Here is a 27,153-nt window from a genome sequence, read left to right as displayed (position 1 = left end):
CAGAAATATTTAAAAGGACAGTATTTTTGTTGTATGAACATACTGAATTATATGTATTCCAGTAATACTTTGTTCAATCATAATATTTTGGTACCACTGGAATACTGACAAACCATTTCAGATTTTTGTATTTCTAGAGATACAGTAATTGGTAAAATGCTTGAAAATGGAAAAAATTAAGAACTTGCACTGTACATAGCTCTGCCCCCCCTTTTTTTTTCCTCCCAAGTATATGGATAAAATGTGATTGTTGGTGCCTCCTTTCTGTACTTGGCCTTGAAAAAAAAAAAAAAAAAAAACCAAACAAAAAAAGCCCTGAATTTTGGTATCAGATATTTTCTAGGTTCTGCCTGTTATGAACGGGTTTTGGAGTGTAACCTGAGTAGGGCAAATTTCAGCATAAACATAAGTCAGTGTCACCTTTACTTATTTAAACTATAGATCAAGATAAAACCAGTCTAATTTTAAGGTTAGTTTTGACTGACCATTACCAAAAATGAACTGAAATTGTTTGGTCAGTCATAGATAGAATATTTTGAGTTTCCTGTAGCTTCATGTCTTACACATACAGTTACAGATATTCAAGCAGATCTCCAGAGTGAGCACAAGACCTTCAGGTTTGCATTCCATGGAGGAAGTTGGACATTCTGGTTCAGGACACAACATGGTGCTCAGGGCTGGCACAGACGTGGCTGCAATGGTGCCCTCAGACCCTGGCACTTGCTGGCCATGGCACCCAGGGCTCAGTCCTGTCCCAGGGCTGCAGAGATGAGGCTCTCCACGGCTCCTTGAAGAGATCTTGAGCATCCTCACAGAGCCCTGAGAGGCTGGGCTGAGGAGTGGACAGGAGTGGGTCCTGTTGGCCAAGTCCAAGCTCTTGCAAGAGAGCTATGAATTTTGAGTAGGGGCATAATTGACCCTTTGTGTTGCTTTTTTTTATTTTGGAAAGAGCTTTTTTTACTTTGTTGTTGTTGTTATTGTTTGTTTGTTTTTCCATTAAGAGGGCTGTTGCTGATGGGAAAAAAAAAACAACTTTCACCTGAATGTCATAAGATTTAGTAAAGCAGTACTTGTTTCTAGTGAAGCAGCAGTTAAAAATATTCTTAGCTTTTTTTGTTGTTTATTTATTTTTTATTTTTTTTCTCACTTGGTGGGAGGTAGCACAGACATGGGCATTTAATGGTTCTATATACTGGTTATGCAGTACCCAGAGAAGAGGAGTGCTCAGTAACTCTGCTTATTCTGTGCTTCCCCCTCGTCTGTCCTCAATAATGATATTCAGCCTGTGGAGGGGTTGAAATATCAGCCTCATATCTGAAGACAAATTTACATTTCACTCCAAACACCTTAATTTAATGAAGGTATTATACTGTTGGTGGGTACTTAATTATGCTAGAGGCAGAGCTGAAATTTAATACTGTTCCACATGCAGGGAAGATTTACTAGTAGCTTATTTTCAGAAGTCCTCTAAAAGACTAATGCTTTTTCAGTCTACTCTTGTTTTTTAAAGCAGATTAGAATAACCCAAACTTTCATAAATAAAATTTCATTTTAATTGCTCATTGAAGATAATGTATGTCTTTTCAGATTATGGGTTTTTGAGGAGATATCTGGATTAGCTGGCTCTGCAGCAATGATCAATGCAACATTTGCTGCCCTTAGCATCTAAACCTTGATGATTTACACCTAAACAAATATAATCATTCAGGACAAGTAATGCTGTATGTGCTCATCTTATGTATAAATCAAAGTGACAATTTGAAAATTATTGCAGAGCACACCTGTTGGTTTCTCTGTAACAGTTCCTCTCCCACAGCAGAAATCTGCCTTTTTAATCTCAGTTTACCATGTTCTTTCTAATAAGAGGACACTACTCTGAGGCATCACTTCTCAGCTCTGAGTCACAGCACCTTCCTTCCCGAGGCTGTGGGGTAGAGGTGTCACTGTGATGGGACCTTTCTGAGAGACTGAGACTCCAGGAAAAGTCAAACAAGCATTTGTTTATGTACAAGTACTAGGAAATCTCTCCAATTACAGAGAACACCAGTGAGTAATTAGGAATATGAGCCCAGCAGGGCAGAGCTGTGCTGGCCCAGGCTGGCTGGGAGGGCTGCTCAGTTTGAGATGCCCTCGCTGGAGGCTCTGGCTGGGAGGGAGTGGTGTGGTGTCACTGCTCCACCAGCCCCATTTGTGCACATCAGCCCAGCTTATCTCTCTTTATGGGTCAGTCAGGCTGCTCTGGCACAGCTGTTCTGCCTGGAGCTCAGTCCCACCCAGCTGCAGCCTGAGGGTCAGCTCAGGGCTTTAGGGAGCTGCAGGCTGGACATTGTTGATTTGTATTTCCTGTGTTTCTGCCCCTGCTGAGGTGGGTTTACTTGTGGCACTGAATGAGGCTGTCTGGAGGTATGTCTGCGTCCAGGGCAAACAGAATGGCTTAGAATGTGCTACAATACACAGAATAAATTTACACAGGACAGTAATGGGAAAATACAGGCTGGAATGCTGATGGGAGATGTCATAGTAGGATTTATTGATGACAGAGGCAGTGTAACTGAGAACTCAGTGAAACAAAAAATTGCTGTAATTAATACCTAGCTAGTAATTTTATCTTAATTACAACCAACAATTTCTACCCAGTGCCTCAAGATACTGTACCGGGGTTTTGAGTTTTTTACTGCTGCTACTCTGTTGCCCAGGTAGTGAGATGTCTTGTTTGCTTTGCTTTGTTCAACTAAACTTGACAGAACTGTTTCTTCAGTTCAGACTTTTTCTAATGAAGCTTTTAAGACAAAATCTGCTGCCATTTTTGGGGTACATTTTTTTATTCAAAGCTATCATCTCATTTAAACGTGTGACAGTTTCATGCCTGATAACTTTCCTAGCACTAATTCCTTTTCACTGAGAACCTAAAATGACAGTTCTTGAGTCCTAGATGTCCTGTTTCTTGTCAGTGGGCAAGAGAATTAGACTGAGTGACTTCAGCTGGGGAAACATCTGCTGTAGTTCTGAGCTGATTGCTGGCTTTTTGCTACCTCAGCTGTAAATCATTCTGTTGTTAAAAGAATCCATTTTGGACTTTTAGAAGAGAAGCTCTTACAGCAGCACCAAGTCCTAGAGCAGAGATGTTTTTTAAAAGGTGAGAAAAAACTTCATAGCAATTTCAGGTATGTTTCAATGTTACTGGAGCTGTTTATATTTGAGGGATTTCTTGGTAGAAGGAATTTTTCAGTACAGCAGAACTTGGAGTCAGTGTTTCTAAGAGAGATCACAGTGAGTTTTGTACAGCAGGGGAGGTGCTGTTTCATTTGGGCTGCTTGCCCCTTGCTTAAAAACATGTTTACTTTCTGCCTTCAACCATTTGGGGAAGGAAAGAAGTTTAGCAGCTGTCTGGCTGTTGCTCCAAAGCAGAAGGCACGTGCTGTGTGTTTCAGCTGCAAGAAGCCCTGCAGCAAAGCAGGTCAGTCCCAGGTGGAGGCTGAGGGTGTTATCATTGTGCAGGAACAGCAGCCGAGGTGATGAAGGGCAGAGGACAGAGAATAAGGGACAGTGCAGGATGAAACATGTCCTGTCAGAGCATTGGGTGTGCTCCACATCAGAAAGTGCTGTGAAATAGCAGGGATGTGGCTCTGCTGTGCAGAAAGAGGAGAAGGTTGCCTAATGGCATGTCATGCTTTTAAGATTGATTTAATGCTTTTGCCATAATAACCAAAAGACTTAAGCAAACAGCTTTGATGTTTAATTCCTTCTTTGCTTTGAGACAACCGGTTGTTGTTTCTGGGCTTCCAGCACATTTTACTTTGAAACAAAAGAAATTAAAATCCTAAAGAGACTTAGTCTGGTATACTTTTCTTTCCTGTGAAGCATATCCCTTATGTAAACAGCTTAGGTGAGGAGCATATTATATTGGAGTTGGGACTTCAAAAATTACACCGGAGAAGTGGCAAGTCTCAAAAACAATATTATGTACATGATCAGCCTCGTAAACAGTGAGCTCAGGATTCTGGCTCTGTGTTGCCAGTTAAGCATCTCTGACAAATCAGGGCTGCAGAGCCAGTGTACCACTAGTGGAGAAAAAAAAAAGACATCAGCACGTTGAGGGAATGCTGCAGAGAGCAGGAATCTGGTGAATTTGGGAAGAAGGGAAAGGTGGTGGAATAAGCTGAAGGGGCAGAGTAGCCAGCTGCTTATTTTGGAAGCTAAGAGATGTGCCATTTGCCAACCATGAATATTATCTATAAATCTGGGAAGGATTTTAACAAATCACAAAAAGTGAGATGAAAGTGCTGAGGTAATCCCTATTTAAAACTGCATTTTGGTATATTTTTTGTAAATATTGGTATTATTGTACAGATTGCTGGAGCATGTGGCATGTTTGTTTGCTTGCCACTTGTCTAAAGCAGCATACTCTTCAAAACATTAACAGCATATTTCTCTTGAGTTTTTAACAGTCATAAAAAATGTTTTTGAGCAATTTAAAACAGGGAATAAAACAACTGCAAGATGTAATCTCTGTCCTGTTTAGAGGAAGCAGAAAGGAAAATAACTTTAGCCACATTTCCCTGCAGATGTTCCACTTGAGTATTGAATGATATGGTGCACAAGAGATGCTTATGCAAGTGATATTTGACAGTGCCACCTATTGCTGGAAAAGCAGAACTCAAATGAGTATTTTTGTTATAAGCATGCCTAAATTGAGCAGAAAAATGAATTCGTCTTTTAATTATTTCAAGGTCATTTAGCCATGTAGATATAAGCGTGGCTTTGTCTTTATGTCTATGAAATGGACTGCACTTTTAAAAACTGGATTTATCATACAGTTGTATCAGATGGTGAAATAAATTTCTATTCCAGAAAACTTGCAACTATTGGCATGTGGTTGAATGCCAGTAACTGTATTTTGGCTAAATCTATTAAGCCTGATTGTTCCTCCCCCTTTAATTGATGACAGATTGATCCTAAAAATCCTCAGACTGCTTTAGATTCAGCAAAATACAGGAAGTTAGTTTTTTGTAGTGCTTGGAGTTTATGTTAATGTGAAGAGAATAGAATGTTTTTTAGCATGCTTCCAAAATTTCTATGAAAAGTAGCTGGCTAATGATGAAAATTCTTTGAAGACAAAGACTTAATGATCTGGATGCATCTTAATGCTTTGTATCCTTTATCAGGTCTTTGAGTTAGCAAGCATGAAAGCTGATTTCTCTACCTGCCCTTTCAAGGATGATATTTGTTTTATTATAGAAGTCTAACTAATGCTAATGGCAGGAATAATGAAAGATTTATAGGGGCAGCCTGAGATCAATTTTAAGTTTTAATTGTGGTTTTTATTTCTGATCCTTCTAACTGCCTCAGTCTTGTTGCTCATCTCTATTAGAGGGACACCTAACTCTAAAACTCCTCCTGATTTTTGGCTTGTAATCTTCAATGGAAAGAAAAAAAAAATCTGTATTTTTTTCTTGATGGATCTAAATGGCAAGGTAAGAGCAGGAAAAGGTGGAGCAGCAATTTGCTCTTTCTCAGGTCCAGGCAGGTATCTCTGAGGAGTTTATTGCTGCTTTCCATAACTGATATTCTTTGGCTGAAGCTGTCCTTCTTCCTCAAAGATAGACCAGTCTTCTTTTACCCCTGCTGAGCTACTGAAGAACTGGATTGCTGCAAAGCTTAGGGGAAGGAAGAAGCTCTCAAGTATATAGGCGTAGATTTACAGAAGGTTCAGGAGGAAATAAATAAGGTATCACCTACCCATCTCCTGACCATAGAAAAATGGTGTGGAGAAATCTGACTTCATCACCCTCGTTGAGTTCAGGGCTGAAATCTAATTCGGCCAAAGCGAAAACAGCTTGCTCATTTATTTCATGGGTGGATTTTTGCGTGCTCTCTCTTCTTGAATCGCCTTGCTGAATCTCCTCTGCAGTTTGTTCCTATACATGTAATCTTCTGCTTTATCACTGTAGCTACCTGCTCTCTTGGGGTTCTTCCGCTTCAGTTCACCTGTTTGGTCATTCTGGTGTTCATTCACCTTCCTCTCCCCCACCCACAGAATCAGAGCATCTGGGCCAAGCCAAGCGACCCTCAATTCTTGCTGCCAAGTTTAAACCCCCTCTTACACCTTTCCCTTATGCAGATTCTGTAGGGTAAAAGGTCCATTTCAGCAGGTCCGTTCGGTGTCTCTGGAGGGGTCTGGGTGCCGATTGTGATGCAGTTTCCCGTTCCAGCCCGAGCGCGGGGCCAGCAGAGGGCACTTCGGCCTGGGCCATTGGCTGCCCTGGACAAAATGGGATTTTTTTTTTTTCTTTAAAATGTTAATAAGAGCCATTTAGGCAACGGGTGTTTCTGTCGCGATTGGTGCTTTGTTGGCACTGTCTTCTACAAGCTATCTGTGGCCTAATGCTGTTGTACTGTGTAAGAATTTGGGAGCTGGAGGGGAAAAAATGTTCCCCGTTTAGTTGAAGGTGTGACTTTACTGAAAGAAATGACACCTTTGTTGTGACCTTCTATCATCTGAATTTGAACATAATGGTGGGTGTTAAAACCATCCCTAAAAAAATTTTCCCCCGATGTAAAATTTCTAATTTCTTTTTAGTTGTGATTTGATTTACTCTTTTAATTAAAAAGCAACTGAAATTGGAGAACACTACAACCTACTAACTGATTTTTGTGGATGATGGTGTGAGTTACTTAACAGCAAATCACAATCTATTTCCCCTTCCAATCCGGTGCGGATACTGTTATCTTGTAATACAATACTAACAGATGATTCTATCTGCCAATAATGCATTTAACAGGAGATGACAAATTTTATTATAATAAGAAGCACCTCACGCTCTTTCATTTGTCCTGGTGTAAATCAGAAGTTACTGCCTTGGATTGAAAAGATTTGTTCTTGTGTAAGAGCTTACTGGTGTAAATGAGGATAGTCAAGCCTGACATGTGGTGATGTACCAAATTATATTACAGGATATTTAAATTCTGTCTCCCACTGTGAACAGCAGGATACCGTTTTTATCCTTCCTGTTGAATGCAGAATCACTTTTCCATTTATAAATTGAGCCTGAACAGAGCGCTCTTGGTATTGGCTGTTCCTCTGTTACTCCACATGCAGAGTATATTAAGACACCTGTTCCTTGTAAGGCAAACAACAACCCAACAAAAAATACTTTCCTAAAAACAAATTGTTCTGTGATTAGTGGAACTAATGAAGCTTCACTGCCTGCAGGTTTCTGCCCTTTATCCCTGATCCCCTCAGCAAGCCTCCCACCAGAAGGCTTTACTAGTTTATCTTTGCTCATATTTCATGGGATCTTCCCTTTGTCCTTTTTGCCCTGCAGTAATGCCAGTTCCTGTTTCCCTCTGTAAACCTTCCTCAGGTTCTTCCTGCCCTGTCTCCGGCAGCAGCAGCGCTTCTGCCTGGCCCTGTGTGCCTGGGGCACTGGGTGGGAGCTGCTCAGGTAGCCAAGTTATAGCCTCAGATATCTCAGAGGGGAGGATAATTCAAGTCTCTTGTTTTACTACCTGACAGATTTTCCCAGCACTCAGGGGAATTTAATATCTTCAAGGTGATTGTCCTCTGTTCAATTTCATAGAAATGGACCAGCAGATATTAAGAGTTTTTATTCCCTACTCCTTGTTCTGGTGATTGGTCTTTGTGAGACTAATTTTATTTTTGTTAAATTGCTGCTCTTTTCTGTCTTTCTCTCTTGTTTTGCAAATCAAGTGGTTACCAGTGATGTTGTTAACTGGATAGAAAGTGAGCACAGATCAGGAATGGAGAGTTTAGTCCCTTACTGTTTTTTAGGGGCTTGTATGCAGCTTAATATTTGTAGCTCTTGCACTTGAGGACAGCGTGAAACGATTGCCTTTAGGTGTACCAAAAACAAAAGTGGAAGATGAATGCTGAAAATTTTAGCTGGAAGGAACTTCTGGGGTCCTGCCAGTTCCTTGTACTTCCAGAATCCCCTCGAGAGTTTTATTCTGGCTCCTTGCCCAAGCAGGGCCCACCAGAGCAGGTTGCTCAGGACACATCCAGTTGGGTTTGGAGTATCTCCACAGATGGAGACACCAGAGCCTCTCTGAGTGACCAGGTCCAGTGTTGGACAGCAGTGTTTAGGGGGTGTTTGTCCTGTCAGTGAGCTCTGTGCAGGTGCACCCTCCCTCCAGGACTGTGTGATTTTGATACATAAGGCACCATGCTGGAATTTTTGTTTGTCATGTTACAAATGGTCAGCCACTCTGTTTATAAAGTCTTGTATTTTATCTGGGTTTTTTTCATCAGAAATACTTGTTTGGATTTTTGAACATCTAGGTGCAACTCACAGTATTCTTTTCTAAACCAAGTATTTTTCAAAATATGGAAATTCATTTTAAATTCCGTGCGTTGAAATTTAGGTACTAATTACATTTTCCAAGGGTTTATTACCCAGAAGCTGAGCTGCCTTTGTATGTATGGGCATTTAAGATTTTTCATGGTAAAGGGAAAGCCATTCTTGCCTATTATTAAGTTAGCAAAGCCAGGAGCAATCAGTGTGCTTTTAAGCTCTGCTTCATTCAGTGTCTATGTATAGATTCACCGTCTTAGCTTTTAATATTTGAAAATCCTATCTGAGTGTATTTATGCTCACTTCAGTGCTATCCAGTATTGAGTATTCAAATACCAATACTCTTAAGTGAGGCCTCTAAGCTCGTTTAGTGCTTTGAGTCTTTTCTGTTTTGCAAAAAAATGAAAACATGCACAGTATTTTTTTCTCAATGTGTGCTTAATGAAAACACCTGCAGGTTTTAAAATTGTCCTGTTTGCTCGGTGCAGAGTGATAGAGATGGCTGGGAGCAGAAGAATTACACCAAATCTCCTGGTGGATATCAAATTTTCTCTTTGTGTTACTTTCCCAAAGGCTTATTAAAAAAACAAACCAAGAAACTTACCAGCCAAAAAAACCCCAAGACAGACAAAACAACCAAACAAAAGTATCTTGAGAAATATTTTTTTCAATAAAAAAGATTTTAAATTGCAACAGCTACCATATAAACGTACTGAAAACAAATGTTTTGTAGACAAACTACAGGCAGTAGTTCGAAGCCAGCAAAGAAGGTGCATGTGGCTCTGCAGGGATTAATGAATAAATATAATTATTTCTGTAACTGAGGGACTGTTGATAAGCCATAAGCATTTACACATGGCACATTTTATTGCTGTGCTCTATCAAGGCCCTAAGCTGAGGAGTTGACAGGTTTTGTAAGAGGTGAGGACGACAATAAACAGAACCTACGTAGACAAAGTAAATCTATCTTTAAACTACAATTTATAAAAGTATGTTTACATTAATCTTATGATAAATAACCCTTATCTAAAAGACAACTGGCAAAGTGCTGCTTAATTCTCTGAATATTGGGTACTGCTTACTTTGGGATCATTTTGGAAGGAATAGCCAATATGTAGGCCAGATTTTTTAATCATAATTCTAGGGGTTTTACTTTTTAATTAACAATGAAGGCTCTTGCCTTTTCTCTTGCATGGCTGAGAGGTGATAGGACTTGAAAAAAACTTAATACTAAAATATTTTATGATTTCTAAAGGTTTTATGTATTTATGTACATCATTCTGTAAAAGTAATTTGATAAAAAGACCCAATAAAAAAAAGTAAGAATTTCTCTAAACTGCTTAATGAGGCCTAATAGAAATCTGAATTTCAGATCACATTAGGGTTGTCATATGCCCTAATTTCAAATGACAGCTCTGGCTTGCCGTGCAGTTGGCCTTTTATTTTGTGTCACGAATTAACCAACCGTGTGTTCTTACACTGTTTTATTAGAGCTACACTTAAAAGATGGGAAAACTTCATTACAGTAGTTATGTTAGAACACAGGTTACAGAAGAGTGAATAAAGGCAGTTTCAGACCATATTTGGATATTTTAAATATGGATAAATATAGGGGAATGAAAAATTCCTTCTAGTTTTCCCGACTTCCTAACCATCCAGGGGAGTGCAAAGTGCAAGTGATGCTCATCAGCAGCACTGCATCAGCACCAAGGAGCTGTGCTGCTCTTGCAGCTGTTTCTGTTAGTGGGCGACTAATCCTGGTGAGGCATAGAATAACTTCACAGGTGAAACAGTTCTTGATAACGTGTAGTGTTTGTGATGCTTTCTAAAACAGTGTCTGCAGTCTAGTTGAAGAAGGGGGATCTACTAAAAATGTGAAAGGGTAAAAAGCAACTGTGAACTTTGCAGGGCTTTTTATTGGTGGGTTTTTTTTATTGGTATGTTTGTTTTTTTGGTTTTGTTTCCTTTTTAAATTTGCTGTTTACTGAAGGGGATTAACATCTCGTGATGTTACCTCTTTTTCAGTACTGTTGCTTGAATCTGTGTCTTTGAATCACACCATCTTGTGGGTCTAAATAAATCAGGTGATACATAGTGTTGAAGTACTGACAATATTCTGGGGTTGGATGAACAGCTTGGAGAAAGGTGAAAATATAACTTCTTGTCTTCATTTGCCAGTGCAGAAGGCATTATCAAAATGAGGTGTTAGTTATCAGCCAAATCATTCCTGTCTGTCTCTGTCTGGAGTTAGAGAGATGCCAGAAGGGACTAGAAATACGAGATGGGCTGCCCTGGCTCAGATCGATGGCCCTAAGTGGATGCCTGGGGACAGGACAAGAGGCAGTCATAATTGAAATGCCACTTAGGCTTTCCCAGGCTTGCCGCCCTTTTGGTCTGAGGACTTTTGGAGCTGGATGTGGCCTTGGCTGCTTGGGAAGCCTCAGTGGGGCTCTGTGTGGAGCTTTCTTGCCATTGCTTAAATCCTTGTAAACCTGCAGCCTCCCCAGCATTCCCTAACAAATGTGCATTTGCTGTGTAAAGAACTGTCTCTGTTCAGGAGGGGAGAAAAATAGAAAAAAAAAAAGAATTTTGAACCGGACTGCTGCTAGTTCTGTTTATGTCTCCTGGCTTTTGTATGAAAAGAGTCAGGAAGGTCAGATAACATGCCTTGCAGCTTTCTCTGTGGTGTTCTTGCCTCTGATGGTGGCATGGTCAAAGGGAAGTACATTCAATGCATTGTTTGCTGTTTTCAGGGCTCTCCCAAGTGGGAGGTGCTGCCGTGGGACACAATCCTTCCTGGAGGCACTCAGACGGGGCAGGGGAAGGTGGGGCTGGTGCATTGCTGTTTCTCTTCTGATCTAATCAAAGCACACCAGGACTTGGACCATTAACATTAAGGGCTGACCCACCGTGGTGGTGTTGTGCTGCTCTGGACAGTCTGAATACACTCCTGTGCAGGGTTTCATAAAGCCAGAAGCACCTTTCCCATGCTTTCAAATGCACATGTCTGCAGCACCTCAGTTTAGCTGCCCTTCATCTATAGAAAGGAATGTGTGTTTATACATACACACAGTTATGTCTGAATGAGAGAGAGACTCTGCTGATGTAACTTTATTCATCCCTTTTAAAGAGACAATATACTGCTCATCTCAGTAAGCCTGTAAATAATAGTGCTTATCCACAGACTGTGGTTGGAATTGCAGTTACTATTGATTTTTCATAAAATACTGTTGGAATAGTTCTTAATTTAGTGTAATGTTAAGCTTAGCTTATATCCAGCCCCAATTACACTTGTGCTTCAGTGGTGTCTGGCGATGGTGCTGTGGATGGGTGCAGAGTTCCCTTTATCCCCCCTGGAGAATGCTTCCCAATGCTTGAAGCTGCCTCGGGTGCTTCCACCGTAGTGCCTGGTGCAATGTAAGGAAGCAGGAGCAGGACTTGACTTGCAGGGTGTTTTGTGATTCGAGGCTGCAGATCCACCTCAGGTGTTGCCCAGTTGCTGCTCCCAGCAGCACTAAGGGACTGATAGGGTTAGCTCTTCTCCCTGCCCTGCCGATACTCCCTTCACTTTCTGGTTGCCCCAGTTCCTGCTGTCCTCTGGTGAGATGTGTTTGGCCTAATGAGGTCATCCCCCTTGTCTGTTCCCTCTCCTGATGCTCCCATCTTCACCCTAAGTGACTGTCTCTTGCTGTTTGTTTTTGGTTACCATGATGCCCATCTTTGAAGCTTTGAAGTAGTTCTAGAAGTTCATGATACTCTGGCACTTTTGCTGTAAGTTTTATTGTTTTCTCTGTTTTATTTTATCCTTCTTTATTGGAAACTCTGAGTAAAGTAATGGTAAATACAGCTATATTTATATTCACTCTTACAAGTGGAGCTCCTGATTAATTTCTTCTGGTTATCTACTTGGCTGTTTGTTCCTATCATTTCTTTGACTCAGTAATTGCTGAAGTTTATGCTGGGGTCTGTACTCTGCTGAGACATTGATTAATGTTTTGGTTAGCTGAGCTACTTAAAAAGAAAATCTAAACCAAAACTCAGTATAGAGTGGTTTCCTCCTTGCTGGTACAGCCTGGGGCCTCACCTGGGTCACCAGCCATGACCAGCTGTGGTGGGCACAGCCCAGGATGTTTTGTGCTGCTCTCCTGCCCAGTGCCAGGGTGCCTCTCATACATCTCACTCATTTCCCTCCCTCCTTCCAGCGCCTTTTTTCCCTCTTGAGACATTAATGAATTCTTCATTGTTGGCCTCGTCTTTATTCTTCAAATTATTGGTGGATGTTTTGTGTTTATATGATGCTTCTCCAGTCCTTTGTTTTGTTAGTAAACAAGAGGTATTATTTGTAGGTGTTAAATATACACTGTACCTGTTCTGGGAAAAAAAAACCAAAACACTTTCTTTTCAGATATATTTATATATTTTAAAATATATAGGAAAATATTTAGTTTAGTAATTTCTCCTCTAGAGTTTTTGTGCCTTTTCCTTTCAGGTTCTTCCTCTTGCAGTTTTAGGAACTCCTGATACCCTCAAACAGGACAGAGTCTTTGAAGTTTGTTATCCAGGGGCTGTAATCTATCCAAAGCTCTGGTTTGTAACCAGATACAGGCCATGGATGAACCACCCAGCAGTGGTGGTGAAGGATGCTGTTTTTCACTGAGCACAATTTTGCTTTGTTAGTGTCAGATGTCCTGATTTGTTGGTGCAGTAGCTTCTTCCTACAGCTACTGCTTATTAAACACCAAATTTTACTGTATTCCATTGCAGCATCTTTAATTTCTGTGTGAAATCATGGTCTTCTTCACGTTTGGATGACCATGGAGCTTCCCTTCAGCTTCTGCATTCTTTCCTCCTGATCCTAGGGATACATATTTCAGTAGACATGTCAGACTGATATATTGTTTGTTTTTACTGCTTTTCTTTTTATTTGGACTAAGGTTGCTATGTCTCTGAAGATGTTACAAAGTTACTTCAGTGGTGGATTGGGTTTTTTTGTTCTGCTGTGATTCTGCTGCGATTTTTGCTCTCTGCCTCTTGAAAGCAATGCTATTAGATGCCTGCCATGATCTTTTTTTCTTCCTGTTGTTGTCATTCCCATTCTTGCTGACTTTATCAAGAATTTCTCTTGAAAATATAGTGTTGTCTTCAACTACTACTAATGTTCATTAGAAAAAAAGATGCTGTTTTAAATTTAGACATTTGGAAATATATCTGTTATGATACATACTTGAGAAATTGAAAGTGGCTTCCTTTTCCTTCTCGTATTTTTTTTTTTGTTCTACAGCTGTAATATATTGAAAAAAACTTATGTTTATAATTTTTGGCTGTTAAAAGATTTATTATTATTTTTCATTACCCAGAATTCAGTTCATTTCCATTTACTAATCTACCACACTCTCTCATATCTTTTGCTGGCTAATAGGAGGATGAAATATTTTTTTCCTGCAGTTTGGCCCACAGCTCATAAACCGAATTTCCAATATATGTATTGATGTCAAGATGAGGAAAAACATATTGTGAAAGTTTTACTCCTATTTGTCAAGGGTCCTATATTATGATCAATATCACTTTAAGTAATTGGCATTTGTGTTAAATGTCAACTGAATAGAAATTCTAAATATTCCCTGATTTGTTGGTAGGTTCAGAATTTTATAAATCATTAGTTGAAATCAGTTTCTGCAGGATGATAACTCTATACACTGAATATACAGTATTCACTGTGCACACAAAGTGAGTTGATATGAAAGTACTAGATTTGGTTTTTGAATACGGCACCAGTTTTTCTTCCAGGTCATCTCTCTGCAAGCTTCTCTCTGTCTTTATTGAAACACTGGCTACATTGCAAGGCAATTATTCAAGTTCCAAAGAAAAAGAGGGGTGTGTGAGGATGGAGCAGTGAGAAAAGTCAAGGATTTAATAGCCAAAACACAGATCTTTAATTTGAATTTGTCCTGGCCTTTGGGTGAAGTTGCATGGTGGTATCTTTTCTTCAGAACCATTGGTGCAGTCTTAGAACACATCAGTCTTGGGACGTCACGTAGGGTGGTGCTTGTAACATCAGTGCTGTGGATTTGGTTTGGGTTTTTTTCCTGCTGAAGTCCATCACACGTGCTGTTAGAAGAGGGATACAATATAATGCAAATGGTTTGTGTAGTCTTACACTACAGCTGTGCCATCAGCTGTCAGCACCTGATGGGGACATTGCTGTGTGTTCCCACTCCTGCCCCGTGTGCTGGCACAGCTCCCATGGCAATGCACCGAGCCAGAGTGGGGAGCTGGTGCAGACTCAAGCTGTGGCAGGGGGAGACAGACAGGACTGCTTTGGTGAGGTGGCCAGTCAGGCTCACTGAGTGACCCATCATGCCTGTGCTGGCTCAGAGGAGCCCCACGAGCAGCCAGGTGTTGCACAGCTGGGTGTAAGGAGCGAGTTGCTGCTGGGATCAGCGCTGCCTCTCAGCCCAAACACAGAGCTGTGACTGCTGCTGCTGTGTTCCTGTGGCTGCAGCCTTGAGCAGAGGGGGGAACTGCAATTGTTGTGTCCCACAGCTGCCTGCATGGTGACAGGTTACAGTTTTCTGCATTGGTATGGCTGGTAAATGTGTACTTGTCCCTTATTTACTGGATTTGTAAAAATGCTTATTGCTCTGAGCTTACAGCTGAAGGCACCCAGACCTGTCCTGCAGCATGCAAAATGCTGTGTCATGCCAAATGCAAGGAAAATTCCAAGATCTCAGCCAGTTAAAGTGGGGTAGTGTCTTCTGGGGGGCGGTGAGCATGGAGGGCTTGGTGCTGAGCAGCAGCAGGGTGAGTCAGGGAGGCTGCCTGGCCTGGAGCCAGCAGTGTCAGAAATGAGCAGGAAATTGATTAGTGAAGCTCTGAATACCTTGTGCTAAATGATCTATTGACTAAGAAAAAAAAAAGAAATTAAAATTAAAAATACTACGAGTAAAACAAAATGTGGGGTATGTACCAACCAGGACAAATTGTCTGTGTAGATATGTAGATTTTGCTGTTCCCTGGCTTTTAGATGCTTGCAGCTGTGATATTTCATTTCTATCATTACTGTGTGTGTAATCTATAACCTTCATCTAAGAAACACGACTCATTAATTAATCATTACCAAGGGTAAGACATGCAACAGCATCAAGTGTGCCAAATCCTCTCTCAAAGTTTTTGAGTGTCTGACTTGCTCGTAGATAGCATCTCAGCAGTCCTGGCAGATGACTCTAAAGGACCAGATCTTGCAGCACGTACTAAATTTATGGGTTTTTATATCAGTCCTTCCAGTGCCACTCCAAGTAATTTGCAACTCTGCCTTCCATTTATTTAACCCTCTCCATAGTGCTGCTCTGAGCCCTGCTGCTGAGGCTCCTTGCACTGCTGGGGTGGCTGGGATGTGGATGGCAGCAGGGACCCGAGGGTGGCATTGGTGCAGATGGGCAGCCCTGGAGTTTTTAGTGCTCATGATGTGGGGAGGCATTTTGGAAATGGGCAATCTCTGATGCACTGTGACTTCTCTTCTGAGAAACAGTGCACTCCATTTTTATGCTGCTTACGTAGTACCTGCTAAAATTATTTTTAAAGAACCTCTTATTATTCTAAGAGATGTCTGAAAGGAGCAACTTCATTCCCTTTGGCTTTGCTTCTTTTCTTGCTTGGTTTGGCTTGTTTGTAAATACTGGTCGATGTTTACAAACACTTCTCCCCTGCTCTCTTACAGAAAGCTACTTCAAGGCAAAAAAATATTAGAACTTGTCAGACTGTATTTTTAGTCAGTCTTGGTAACAAGTACTTTATTGACAACTCTGTAATGAAATGTGAAACCTGTTTTGATTTTTGTTAAGTAATTTTCTACATGGATTTATGGTGGTTTTCTTTTGTTCGCCTTGTTTGGGCTTTATTTGTTTCTTTTCTAATTCTATTACAGCTAGAAAGTTTCATTTTTCTTTGGACCTTCCACATATAAAGAGGACAAAGGAAAAATTGAGAACTGAAATTGTAGCTCTACCGCACTTTTTTACAGTGTCATACGCTTTTACATCTCCTGTGACTTTGAAAAGCTCTGTACTTACTTCAGCCTGGTTTTAAAAGTCATTTTTGCATGATCTTGTCTCTTCTTTACGCATTGCTGCATGAGAAGAGGTGACTCCAGCAGCTCAGTGAGGGCTAGCATGGTGGCCAAGGGGGGGTGGCAGGCTGGCAGTGCCTGGGCTGGACCTGTCCCCTCCTGGTGAGCAGGGACTGTGCCCCAGCAGAGGCCTGAGCAGGGCCACCGTGGGCTCCAAAGCCAAAAACCTTCTCAGCTGTGGTCACCAAGTGGCCACGTGTCCTTCAGTCAGCCAGCAGCTCCCTGGGATCAGTTTGAAAAGCCTGGGTGAGGTGGCCTTTGCTGAGGTTCAAAGATGTTTTCTTATGAGGTAGATTTTAGCTCTCACATATTAATTATTCTTTTTCTTGGTAGCCTATCAGTGTCTGTATCTCTGTAACCCAACACTGTTCTTATGGATCTTGCTGTTCCAAATCCAGCAGCTCCTGAAATAGTGATACACAAACAGGGAACGTATAAAAGAATTAACAGTTACAAGCAAATACTGTAAATGGCACAGAATTACCAAAGCAGGAGGGAGGTATTAGAAGTGTAATTTCTACTTAAGCATAGGTTGATAGGATTGCACAAAAGAAAGTAAGCATAATAGTGAAAATAAGGAGATTATGAAAGTAAAGACTGCCTCCCAAACCCTAATTAGTGAGGTTATCTGCATTTCAGCTTTCACATTTGCTCATTAAAAGAACTAGTTTTTTTTTCACCTTGATTCATATTCTTAGAAAATCTTATGCCAGGATTCTGGCCATAAAGATTTGACATGGTACTAATGTACAATGTGTATCCAATTCTTTGTCTTATTTAAAAAAAAAAAAATTGATGCTTTATGGAAAGCTGTTGGCCTGAAATACAATTATTCCTATTCATTTCCAGGGAGATAAACCTCAGCAGTTAAGCAGTGCTAGTACATCCAGCTTCTTTTTTAACCAAAAATAAGTACCATTAATTTAAATTCAGTGAAAGACAAAGATAAAGCAGTGTTAAATGCTCTCACTGTTAAAAGAAATTAGCTTAAAAGTTTCATGCATAGCAGTGAAAAGCATTAGCTTGTCTTTATGGGTTTTTGTACATATTTATGATGAAACATTTGGCTCTAATATTGATGGTTAACATGTCTGTTCCCCCCTCAGTGAGGATTTTTTTTTTTTTTTTTTGCGTGGGCTGCCATCAATTATTTGAATTTCTTTGGCAGATTGACCAATCATTCTTCACCCTTATTTCTTATTGCTCAGTTTCATAATGCAAGGTGAAACATATGTTTCTTTCAAAGTCATCTTACATCTGGTTTTGGCTCTGCCTGGGTCGTTTCATTGACCAGGTGGAAATTGCTGAGGCAATGGACATATTAGGTAATACTTGTTTTTCCAAAAATACTTTTGTGGATAATAGCAATTCTGAAGAAAATGTGGGAATCGACAGGTATTAGAAGGTATTGCATACTGAGAAAGAAAATAATAAATTGACAGAGAAAGCAACAAATGGTCTGTGAAGTGGTGACATCTAAGGCTACTTTAATTTAAACTTTTTTGTATTAAAAATGCCCAGTGGAAAAAGTGTCACGATGCTAAAGTTTTGAGAAATGCTGCTTAAGTTCAACATGTCTTTCTGTTCTTTTGAACTGAATAAGGAAGATATGGTTCTTTCTTATTTACTAGTTTAGCCATGTAAAAATTAAATCACTAAGCAATCTCTCTGTATTTTGGACAGGGGGAGGGAAAATAGGAGGCATATGGAAAGAAGAACCTACAAGGTTAATTTCTTGAATCTGGTGTGGTTAGATTGTGGAGTCCTTTTGGTGGTTAAAAACAGTGATAGATAAATAGCATTAAATAAAATGTAATATTAAAGCCTTTGCTTATTGTTAGGATTTTATAGGTTTTTTTGGTCTTTTTCTGAAAGTTATACTTATTTCTTTCTGACAGATCCATCTTGGTTTTCACTGCCTACCACAGTAAGAATTCCCTCTCACCTGATGAGCTAAAGACGCGACCCCTAAGGACTGCCAGCCTGAGCACTGCCGACTGCCTGGTCAGTGAGTACTCACAACCTGAGTTTTGTGTGCTGTTTGCTCACAGATGTGTTTATATTGTTGGCCAAAGTGGTTCCATCTAGGCTTCAAAAGTGCCTGGGAAGATCTCTGCAGGAAAGTGTTTTTGTAGAGGAAAGCAATTTTTCTCAGCACTTTGCTTTAAAGAATCTACTTCAGTCTTTTCCAGCCCAACTGAATTACTTCAGAAGGCCTCACTAAAAGAAATATGCCTTTTTCCTGTCTACCTGCATGTTCATTTGGGGCATTGCTCATCTTGACAAATTCAGGATCAAATGAGGGTGTTAGGAATTTATTGCTCCTGGCATCAAAATAATTTTTTCTTTGCTCAAATGAGCCTTTTGTTCAGATTCTGAACACAACAAAAACTATTTAGTCTGTATGACTGGCTGCATACAGTTCTATATCTGTGTATAGACAATAGATGCCATTCAGAGAAAAGACAAAAAGAAGAAACCTTCCCATTATCTGTTCTTTCATGGTGTCTCTAACTGCTGGTCAGAGTGCTCACAAGACACCCTACAATTTAATTACTGTTGTACACATGCTGTGGGAATTCAGGTAATTATATAAAGTACCACACTTATCCCAGTGTGTCCAGCACTGGAAATGGGCTGTCCTGCTCAAGAGTAGCTGGAGAGTAAAGGAATCATAACCTTTGGTTGATAGATTCCCATCAGAAAAAAAACCAAAAAACAAAACCAAACCCTACTTACGTTCCAAAAAAAAAAAAAAAAAAAAAAATCCGTCTTCTCTTATGGGTTCTAATTTTACTGAGAATAATTTTCAGTGAGACACCTGAGAATTCTTACTTGAGTAATTTAATTCAGTGGCAGTATTTCATGGGAAGCTACTTCCAGATTGTGCCTTTTCTAAATCTCTCATTTGGAGTTAGTTTAATATAACATTTGAAATTGTTTCCCTTGTCATGAAAAGCATGGCAAAATAGTGGGGTTTAGATATGGGAAGCACCAAATTCTGAGGGAGTTCTTTAATTCACTCTGAAAAAAATCAACACATTCTTCTGCATTGTTTGCAATTTGTTGTCATTACCTGTTTTCTAGAGGAAGGTTAATTTCTGACTCCAGGGCTGTACTTTTTCAGTTTTTAGGCCATTTAGATCCATGCTCTATACTTATTAAATAAATTACTCCAAGGGTCTCATCTTTAAATTTTCAAATTTTATGTAGTGTAAGAAAATTAAAATGAGAAAAAGAGGTACTTCAGTATAAGGAAGCCTTTATACTGAGAAAGAAAATCTGGTGAGATTGTGGTGGTTTTAAAATTTATTTTTATTATTTTACAGCTCTAAGTTTCATGACAGCTTTCTGCCACATCTGTTTAGTTAGAAATACGAAATAGGGGATTCCTGCAATCTATTTTGACTATTATAAATGTATCTATCTAGGCTGTGTGTAAGTTATTTGTATATGCTCTGTGTCTATGTTCCTGTGTTTAGGGGATCTTCATAGCCCATCTTTAGGTAGTTAAAGAACAGATTGACAAGTACTTCCCACAGCAAATTCCAGGAGAACAAAAATTAAGGGATAAAAGATACTGGTTCCAGAAGCTCTCACTTTTGCTCTGTATCTAAACAGCAGTTTGTCAGGAAAAGGTTGCAGAAGTAGGTCCTTGGTGAGAATTTCAAAACACCTGATAGCTCAATCTCAAAATCCCCTGCTGTAGTCTTGGTTTGTTTGTTTTTGTTCTCTGTTTTTTAAAATAACACCAAATCATCTCCCAGGATCAGACAGTAGGTCAGTAACAAAGCTGAATGTGAAACCAAATTCATAATTCTCTGCAGTAATTCAGGTTGAGAATGTACCTGCTTAAACTTTCCAAATGGTGGCTAGACCTGTGCATTCCTTATTTTCATTGCTCTGGAAAATACTGAGGCCAGGAAGGATTTTCAGGTACTGAAGAAAAACTTTTCTTCTTGCTCCCCATCACATGTCTGGGGGAGTTTGCTCGGGGTTTGATTTGAGTGGAGACACAGGCTGGGATAAGGAGCTCGATGCTGTTTGTGAGGAGCAGAGCTTTCTCTCCCTGGCAGTGAAGTATTTGCTTTAGAGGATCTCCCGCAGTTCCTCCAGCTGAGAGAGGCCTTCTCACAGAGTCCCAGGATAGGGGAAGAACATGAGCACCACAAGATCCCCTGCAGCATGGTACAGCAGCTGATTTGGGGTTTTATTCTGGGGCCTTAGGGTTTTGGGAGATGTTCTGTCTTTTTGTGGGAGTCTTCCTTAGCTGCAGGTTTGGGGCTGGGAATTTGCCCTGGGCTCTGTCCCAGGTGCTGGCAGCATCTCTTGTTTTCAGCCTGTTGTAGGTACTGTCTGTTCTTTATTTCACTCCTAAACTTGTGTTCCTGTGGATTTCCTGGTGTGATGAGGAAGTGCTGGGTAACTTCCCAGTTAATTCCCTTTTGCATGGTTTGCCCAGCCCTTCAGCACTGCCTGTTTCTGCCTTATGTTCTTTATGCATCTGTCAAAAACTCACTGTCAGTTCCCAAACCACTGTCATTTCCCTCCACTGTGCCCTTCTCCAGCATCCTCTGTGTTCTTCAGAGGCCATGGCTGTGACATCAATATTTCAGTGTATTTGTTGTTTTTGTTTTGTTTTGTTTTTCTTTTTTAATTTGCTTTCTTTTCAACAAAGGCTTCTATCATCCCATCATGGGGGATCAAAGCCTTTAGAAAGTAACTACCTTAGAGGAAAAAGTTTAACTTCTTGAACAAAACCCTTCTGGACTTATCCTCAAGGGAGGACTCAGTTTCTTAGCTTTATGCATCTTGACAGGAAATTTGTGTCTTCTGAGGGAGTTGGAAGAAAACAGCCTTTTCATCACTGCCAACTTCTGTGCTCTTCTTAGTTTCAGGTCTGGAGGATGCAATTTTTTTGGCATTTTTAGTGCTGCCACTCTGAAAAAAAGAGCGTATTCTATATGGTTTGAAAACTTTCTGCAAACTCCCATTGGCATGAATAGTCAAAACTACTTGAGCAAATTGCTGAAGAAGCCCTTTTTTTACTGTCAGAGTTGGATGCCCCTGCCTTGTTTGGTTTATTAGTTTGCAATGATTTTGGAAGGGAACAGAAGAACAACAAATAATGTGCTCTTAAGTATTTGTATCTTTTATTTCTTAGGCAAAAAACTCACAATCAGAGCTTGATAAATATTAGCACTCACAAATGGAGCCACAAAACCAGTGCAACTTCTGCTGTTGATTTTTCTCCTGAGTAACCCTTGGCAGCAAAGGCAGGTTACCATCCTGTGTAAGCATCAAACTTACTTAGAGTAAATGACTCTAAATTATGAGCTAACCAATAAATCAGCATTGCTACAGTGTTGTCCTCGCATTCCTCACCCCATACCTGAAGTGTGTATCCCAAATATGAATCAAGTATCAGAAAATAGCTTTAATTTTATTTTTAATTAAATGCAGAGAAATGGATTATCTCCTGGAATTACTAACAATAATTAAGCCTGGTGAAAGAGCAGGGGTATATATGCAATTAAAATAGGTCATTGTGACGTGATAATTACAGAAGTAGAATTAAGGTGTTGCCCATGCTTTTGTAAATTATACGTATCACCAAGTGCCATTTTTTTTAACATTTTTGTCTTTGTTATGAAGTTCAGTAAGGTCTTAAAGGGGCTATCCAATTTTAGAAGTGGTTTTAAATTTGTGCCCCCACATTGGTCTTAGAACTGCAAGCATATTTGTTGGGAGAGAAATTTATTTGGCAGCATTCTTTAAGACACAAGATTTGGATGAGGAGATGCAGTACATTTCTCAAGTACTGCATGAGCAGATGAGAAATTGAATATTACTTTGGATAAATTCAGGCCTCTGTCAGATGTATGGAAGATGGGAATAATTCAAGCAGAACAGTAAGCCTAGGATAATTAAAAAATAAATAACTGTATCTTGAAATATTTTAGTGGACTCTAGATATGAGTGTTCAGACTGAGAAGGATGTAGTGAGAAAAATGAACTATATGAAAATACCAAATTATAACTAAAGGTCAAGTAAAAATGTACTGGGGAAGATAACTGGATATTTTAAGTCCTGTTGGTTTTGTTTGTTTGTTTGTTTGTTTTTACTGACTACTATGTAGCATACAAAGCTGAGAGTTAATAAATAGATGCTGATAATATTTGCTATTTTATGAGAATTCTCTTTGAGTCAGGTACAAATTTTGTTAACAGTAATCTGCATTCTATTCCATGACATTGTATAATTCATGTATTCTTCAAATACTTTAGTGGGATATGAGATTTTGTTTGAAAAAGGACATTGTATAATTCATTTATTTTTCATAAACTTGAGTGGGATATGAACCTCCGTGTAAAAAAGGCTCTGTGGGGAAAAATATTTAAGTTTTGACCTTAGTTAGAAAAATCAAAGGGCAAGTTTTAATATATGTCATAGTTTTAAAAAGAAAACTCTTTTTTTGCCTTCTATGGGAATATGGGACTGTGGGTGAAAGGGTGGGGGAAATGATGTAGGCATTCAGGCTGGCCTGGACTGGCAGCTTGAGGGAAATGTTAGGATAAATATCTGATTGCTTCTTAAAGTGAGACTGAAGGGGACAGGTCTCTCCTAGAAACTCCAGAAATGACATTCTGTGCATTCTGGGGCTATCCTTGGAGAGCCCAAAGAAAACAGTTACAGCTCATGACAGATTGTTCTCTATGAAATAGTCTGTGTAACCTGCTACAAACACTGAATAGAGGTATCTGGCATGAAGGAAAATGCAAAATCCTATCTGTGGTGCAGTAATCTGCCCTTTATGTATGATTTTATTCCTTCCTTCCTGTACTGAAAACTCAGCACTGACAATTCTAGATTTTTGTGCAGCTGATTCTGAAGTCTTCTTGGAAACTTTGTGGGGTGTCAAAAGAAGTTCTGTGTGTTTGAGAATGATGTAGCCCTTCCTGTTTGATGATGAATCCTGGGCTGAACTATTTCAGAGTGAAATAGTTTCCTTGTGAAAGATCCTATCTCCTTGTGAAAGGGAAAGGTTCTCAGTCAGCATCTGTCCTGGAAGAAACCCTCTGTCTGTAATTACTTCGTGACTGGAGTTTGAGGTGCTGTGGCTGTGTAGGTGTCTGATAAATGTTTTTGGTGGAATAGAGCACACATATGAGGAATGAGTGGATAAAGCTGCATTTCAGCTCCATTCATTCCAGACCAGGCTGATGCCTTTGCCTTCATGAGCAGCTTATTATTGTGTATTTAACAAAAAAGAAAAAAAATCTTTATGAGAAGGGAATATTGATAAATAGATGTTATCTTTCAGTTTTTTCCTTTGCTTTTATTGCACTGTTTGTGTTTACAAAACACAGTCCAATTGTGAATCAGCCCAAAATTAAATCACAAGTTAACTTCTAGTGAGCAACCTGTATCTTCTTGGATAGGATCTTCAAAAATCAGGTATGATAGAAGGAAAATAGAAGAACTAGATAAAAAACTAAACTGCCATCACTGTGAGAATCAAAATATTCAGTGTTCCCAGACCTTGTTGTTTGGGGAAGCATCACCCCATCAGTACTGACAGCTGCACGTGCTTGGTGCTGAAGCTGGGACATGAATCAGGGACAGTGACCCTGAAGAGCAGCTCAGGTGTCACTCTGGAGATGGCTGGTGCTGACTGCAGGAGGGGAGAGACAGGTGAGCAGGACAGCTTGCAGGGGTACCTGAGTTTTGCACATCAAGGAGCCCTCCAAGGGCGCTAACCGTGTACTAGAGGAATGTAGCAGTAGGGCTTGGGAGAGCCCTGTGCCATTCCAGGAGGTCTATGAGCCAAGATGACCCATAACACAAACAGTTTTTGTTCTGCACTCTTACTCTGCCTTTGAACTTGAAGCTGTGTGCAGGGAGGGTTGTGGTTGGCTAATTGTCTTCAAGCTGATATTTACTCTTGGTGTCACTGGACCTTCTACAAGTGGGCATTTACATAAATACATCTCACAATGCTGGCACCTTTACAGTGACCTGAAATGGGAAAACAGCATGGTTATTATTGTCTTACATGATCTACTACAGAAAACCAAAATGTACCTAAGGGTGAGTTTCATCAAATTAATTTAGAATTATAAACTCAATTTAACCGGATTTTTATTCAATTTTTACCTCATACCTGCCCACTTATTTTACTGGCAGATGGGTCTAACCTTACCTTTTTGAGCATGTGCAGCAGAAGCAGCTTTGCTTCATGCAGATCCTTACTGACCCAGCTTTTTATACCCCCTGGCAATCTGCTCTGTGCTTGTGTGACACCAGGTTAATTACAGCCTTGTGAACATGTGCATTAAAACAGTCTGCCTACTGGTAGAGAGATTTTTTGTTCTTTTGCTTTACAAGACTGCATCTTCTTATTTTTTTAATATTAGCTTTGTCATAACTGTCATGTGGCACATTTCACGGCCAGTTGAAGTTTCCCTCACTTTAGCAGAAATCCAGCTTATTATGCAGATACCCACTTTTGAGAATGAGCATCTGCAGCTACTCAAGACGCAGAGATGCTGGTGAATGTGTCTAGGCATCTTCATTTGTTGTGCTGTGTTGTCCCTGAATAAATATGCAGAATATCTGGCAGTGGAGCAGTCACAATGTAAAAAGAGAAACACACTGGTGTTTTGTTATGTGATAGCTGGCTGTGCTACTGATTATAAAGCATGTAGTTGAACCCAAGGGGAAGGAATCTTTCTTTTTAAAAAATATTCTAAATATTTTTCTTATCTCTATTTTTTTGTCGATCTCCTTAGCAACAGAAACAGATGTTTCTTTTCTCTTAGTCATTACATTCAAAGAAAGTAGCTGCTTCAAAAATAAGGGAAGCAATTTCTATGAATTGGGTCGCTATTAATTATTGCCAAGATGTTTTAGGATGATAATAAGCCATGCAACAATTGGCTTTTTTCTTTAATTGAAATATAGCTATCTAGTTAACCTGTGCTGGTTAGGTGAGCTAAAATCTATCTGCTCTTATAGTGCAGTTGTGTGATAAAGACAAGAGTAAGCTTGAATATTTCTGGTTTATTGAGGAGATACATAGTATCAGTGTGCACCTAATGTTTTATTAATTTATGACTTCAAAGCAAGTCAGTGAAGAGTTTGCCTTGAAGACAAAGAACTAAATATGCATGGCCTTACAAATATATGTTTTTGTATGTCAATTTACAATTTGAAATGGTATAATTAATTTTAAATGTGGACTTTGTTTTATAGTGATGGTCTTTTTCAAATTACTTTCTCTGGATTTTTACTGTACAATTTTAAGATTTTACTTGGGTTTCAAAAGAATTTACTGATTTGTGATTTTCACCCATATGGGTACAAGTGCCTTCCTAATTCACAAGAAACTGGTACATGCAGATGAGATTTAGAGAGAAATGAGCTAGAACTGCAGAATCAGGGTATGGACTGGTCTTTGTCAGCCAAGAGAAACTTCTTCAGTCACCTCTGCCATTTGGAGAGAAGGACTTTTGCTGCTCCCCTAGTCCTGAGTGATTGTCATGTGAGATATTTGCATGGACCCACATATGTGCTTGAAAACCAGTGCAAAAAATGAACTTCATTCCTGATAGAGTTAATCTGTTTAGTTCATCTCATGGAGATTTAGTAGCAGTGCTGAGGGGAAAAAACAGTTGTTCAGATGGGTGACATTGGGAAACCTTGATCTCAACTGGGGCTAAACTGGCTGTTGTTTTTTACAAGCACATTCTCCTGCAGCATGCACATTCACAGCACGAAAAAGAACACAAAGCCTTTGACATGAAAGAACCAGCAAAACTTAGAGAAGGAACCAGTGAAGAAGATTGGTGTTATGCCACAACATTTAATCACAGTTGTACTCTCCCTGATGTTTTCCTTTTTCTTTGTCTCCCTCCAACCCTGAAAATATTAATTCTGATTGGGACTCCTTTAACAGCACGTTGGTGGCAAAAGTGGTTTTGAAAAGCTTTACCAAAGAACCATGTGGAGCATGTGAGGGCCAAGAACACAAAGAACTTCCTCCATGGTGGAGCTGATGAGCTGGGAGGAGCAGTGAGCAGCAAAGCCTGGCTGTAATCCTTTCACCTGGCCAGCACATCAGACACGTGGGCAGGCTGCCCAAATGCTGCTTCCCTGGGAGTTCAGGAGAGCAGGCCATCTGCCCCCTTAGGTTCTGCTAAAGCAGTGGTGGAACCATCCGCATTCCGGTTAGATGTGCAGAGTAATCAAAAGTACAAATATGAAACCATCCCTGATTCCTCAGTAAGTGCAGAATCTTGGTGTCTACTGTAGGCTGGAGGTGGGCACAGCTCCTCAGGGGTGGGAATGCTGCAGGAAGCAGAGCAACATGATTTGGGCAGGGCTGAGTTTCAGGGAAGATGGGCACTGTTGTCTGTTCACCCCAGTGGAACCTCTGTGTTTGAGTGAGGAGTAAAGGTGTCTTGTGGGAGGATCTCAGAAGGGAAGGCTTTTATCAGTTGCGGCCAGGGACAGTGTTCCAAAAACACCAGGAATTTTTGTTGAAGGAAAGAGTCTTAGAAAAGAACAAAACCTTGGTGTGTAGGCAGGGAGGCAGCCTGTAATGGGTGTCTGCTTGTCTGTAGGCAGTCCTTGCCTGGTGCTAGCTGCTAAAGTAATTTAGGTGTTATTTCTACTCAGTGTTGAGTTTACTCAGTTTATTGTAGGTGAAACAA

The 27,153-nt window shown here is 40.0% G+C and overlaps 1 protein-coding gene across 17 annotated transcripts in view; it reads left to right on the top strand.

Moving 5' to 3' along the window:
- TENM2 (teneurin transmembrane protein 2) overlaps positions 1–27,153 on the top strand; it is a 1,086,458-nt gene that overhangs the window by 513,650 nt on the left and 545,655 nt on the right. For all 17 annotated transcript variants that reach the window (XM_038149757.1, XM_038149758.1, XM_038149759.1 and 14 more), the window contains one exon: positions 18,336–18,441. The gene's annotated coding sequence lies outside the window, so the exon portion shown is untranslated. The remainder of the gene's footprint in view (positions 1–18,335; positions 18,442–27,153) is intronic.

The sequence above is a fragment of the Motacilla alba genome, chromosome 13, assembly GCF_015832195.1.
Source record: "Motacilla alba alba isolate MOTALB_02 chromosome 13, Motacilla_alba_V1.0_pri, whole genome shotgun sequence".
Lineage (NCBI taxonomy): Eukaryota > Metazoa > Chordata > Aves > Passeriformes > Motacillidae > Motacilla > Motacilla alba.
The sequence above is the reverse complement of the archived record's forward strand: the minus strand, read 5'-3'. Positions and strand labels throughout refer to the sequence as shown.